Below are 3722 nucleotides of genomic sequence, written 5' to 3' on the forward strand. Positions count from 1 at the left end.
CAAAAGTACAAGATTTCTTCTGGAAGTCAATTGTGTGCAGGTTCGGTCTACCTAGAACCCTAATCACTGATAACGGACGGCAATTCGCGGGAGTAAGATTCGCCGAATTCTGTGAAGATCTAAACATCTCCCACAACTTCACATCTGTAGCCCATCCTCAGGCGAACGGCGAAGCTGAGGTAACTAACAGAACCCTTTTGCAGGAAATTAAGACAAGGCTTGAAAAAGCAAAAGGAACTTGGGCGGACGAGCTTTATCACGTGCTATGGGCGTATCGAACTACCCAGAGGTTACCTACAGGGGAGACTCCCTTTGCTTTAGCCTTTGGTACGGAAGCCGTCATCCCGATCGAGCTTAAACTCCCGTCAGCACGAGTCGTGGCATTCGACGAACCCCAAAATGCACAAAGTCTCAGAGCCAATCTCGACCTGCTGGAAGAAAGACGGGAGATTGCTCAGGTTCGAATGGCAGCCTACAGACAGAAAGTTGCTCGATATTACAACGCCCGGGTCAAGAACAAAGCCTTTAAAGCAGGAGATTTAGTGCTTCGACGAGCTGCTGTCTCGCAACCTCAGGACCGGAGGAAGCTCGCCCCGAACTGGGAGGGACCTTATGAGGTCAAAGAAGTAGTTCGGCCCGGAACTTATTATCTTAAGGAGCTCGGAGGAGCCGACCTCCCACGACCGTGGAGCTCAGAAAACTTACGGATGTACTATCAGTGACTTCGTTTTAATCGAAAATCGCATACCCATGTGTCTTTGGACAATTCAAGCAAACTGTATCAAAAACAAAAAGGCAACCTCATAAAGTCGAAGGCCCGGTTCCTTTTAGACCGGATGGGGGGAGAGGCCTTACAACGCCCATATGTGCCCCCACAACCCTGTTAGGGACAGGAGGAGAACCTCGCCCTAACTTGAGCAAAGTCGAAGGCCCGGTTCCTTTTAGATCGGATGGGGGGAGAGGCCTTACAACGCCCATATGTGCCCCCACAGCCCTGTTAGGGACAGGAGGAGAACCTCGTCCTAACTTGAGCAAAGTCGAAGGTCCGGTTCCTTTTAGACCGGATGGGGGGAGATGCCTTACAACGCCCATATGTGCCCCCACAGCCCTGTTAGGGACAGGAGGAGAACCTCGCCCTAACTTGAGCAAAGTCGAAGGCCCGGTTCCTTTTAGACCGGATGGGGAGAGAGGCCTTACGACGCCCATATGTGCCCCCACAGCCCTGTTAGGGACAGGAGGAGAACCTCGCCCTAACTTAAGCAAAGTTGAAGGCCCGGTTCCTTTTAGACCGGATGGGGGGAGAGGCCTTACGACGCCCATATGTGCCCCCACCGCCCTGTTAGGGACAGGAGGAGAACCTCGTCCTAACTTGAGCAAAGTCGAAGGCCCGGTTCCTTTTAGATCGGATGGGGGGAGAGGCCTTACAACGCCCGTATGTGCCCCCACAGCCCTGTTAGGGACAGGAGGAGAATACTCGCCCTAACTTGAGCAAAGTCGAAGGCCCGATCCTTTTAGACCGGGTGGGGGAAGGCCCTGCAACGCCCATATGCGCCCCCCAAGAGAAAAACCTTGCCCTAACTTAAGCTACTCCGATCGATGGTAAGCCCAACCCGGACTCCTACGGGAGCCGAGCTCCAATCGCCGACATCAACTACAGGACAACCCCGCCCGGACTCCTACGGGAGTCGGGCTCTGCTGACAACAGCAACTGCCGATAAGCCTTGTCCGGACTTCTACGGGAGCCGGACTTTGCCTATGACTTTGATTGCAGGAAGACTTCGCCCTGACTCCCACAAGAGCCGGGCTCCGCCCATAACTCCAACTTCAGGAGGGATTCTCCGTTCGGACTCCCAAGGGAGCCGAACTCAGCTTCGACTTCAGCGAAAAAAAAAAAAAAAAAACTCCAAGCAAAAAAGGAAAGCAAACAATGCCCGAGGGCAACGGAAGCTCGGATCCCCAAATTCAAGCCCTAGGAGGGACCTCGGGCCCAAATGGCCCCAAACGAACCTGCAGCCATCAACGGAATGACAATTGGGTATCTTCGAATGGCGTAAAAACCAAAAAGGAGCTCAGCAAATGATAACCCTACATGAATAGAAGAGGTCGTCGATGACCTTGGGACAACGTGAAAAAGAAAAGAAGAAGAGAAGGAAGAAAGAGGAAAGGAAAGTGAAGAAGTTCGACAGACAACTATTTAATGCGAGATGCAGATGAGGTAACAAAATCTTCTTTTCATTTAACAAGAATATACGTTACAAGACCCGGTGGGTCAAGAAAAAAAAAAAAAAAAGCGAAGATACACATCATCGCAAGCCTCGCGAACACGGTTTGGGAAGGATGAACCGGAGGCCGCTCCGAGCTGCAAACTCCTCTTCCCGTCTCTGTCCTTCTCAACTGCGTTCTCCAGTGCGTGTAACAGCTCTCGCCCCACCTCGCTTCGCTCTATCTCTGAAGTCCCAACCCTAGGGAGAAAAGGGTGGGATAGATCCCCGGGGGCGGTAAGGGCAACGGCGGCAGTGGTGAAGACCTGTTTCAAGAAGAGCCGGAGTCACCTTGGAAGCAGTGGTGATGCCAGAGATATGCTTCATCTCCGAATGCTCCACGACAGCCGCCACCCAAAATGCTCCGGCAAGGTCAGCATGCGCTACTTCCACCGTCCCCGCAACAAGTTCCACTACCCCACCGTCGACACCGACCGCCTCTGGTCCCTCAGCCCCGACGGCATCAAGGATCCCGCCACAGCTTATGACGACAGCCTTGCCCTCTTGACCGGTATCACCCCGCCTTGCTACTCCAAAATTCGCGGGCAGAATAACTTCACCGACAGCCCCCGTTATTAACCTCCTGTTGTTGAGGGAATTCTTCCTTGAGCTCCCTTTAAAACGACGGAGATTCTCACCGGCCACCGTTCTCTTCCTCACCTTCCTCCAAGCCCTAGACATCCCTTCAAGAATGGCCTCTGGGGTAGAGGACATGGCGTAAGAACCTTCAGAGAAGAATTGGGGGACTGAAGAAGGCAAGGACCGGTGCGAGGGAAGCAGCTGAGGAGCAAGGCTCTCAGGCGAAAGAAAGGCACCAGGATGAAGCCATGAAGGGATTAGGGGGTTTAAATAGCCGACGGGTCCTAGCGCAGTTATGGCGGCGGGTGTTCCTGGGCCAACTGGTGTGTGCCACGTGTCGCGCATGTCCCCCTCATCGTTATCGAGGGTTGACCATTTACAAATTCCCATGGCACGATGCTTGGGATCGCATTCCGATGGGGGTTCCGAAAAGACTCTTCAGGTCACCTTCACCGGAAAGCGGGCTCTGACGTGCACACATTAAATGCCAAAATATCTGGGGGCGGCGGTGCGCAGGATTCGAAGGGACGGCTTCGGCTGTGTCCATCTCTCTGTACTTCCTTCGTTCGAAATTCAAACTCGAAAGTAGGAGGACTGGTGTTGGGTATAAAATACCCCCAGCCGAAGTCCTCCACAGAATCAACGGCTCCACCAACAAGGCCAACCTCAAAAGAAGTCTCCGCCCGGACTCCCACGGGAGCCGGGCTTCATCCTCGACGACCAACAACTTCAGCTACAAGACAGCTCCGGCCGGACTCCTACGGGAGCCGGGCCCCGCCGATGACTCCAACGACTGCAAGACAGACTGCGTCCGGACTCCTACGGGAGCCAAACTCCGTCGATAACTTCAGCAGCAAGTGGACTCCGCCCGGACTCCTACGG

This window comes from Elaeis guineensis, chromosome 7 (assembly GCF_000442705.2).
Source record: "Elaeis guineensis isolate ETL-2024a chromosome 7, EG11, whole genome shotgun sequence".
In the NCBI taxonomy this organism is placed as follows: domain Eukaryota; kingdom Viridiplantae; phylum Streptophyta; class Magnoliopsida; order Arecales; family Arecaceae; genus Elaeis; species Elaeis guineensis.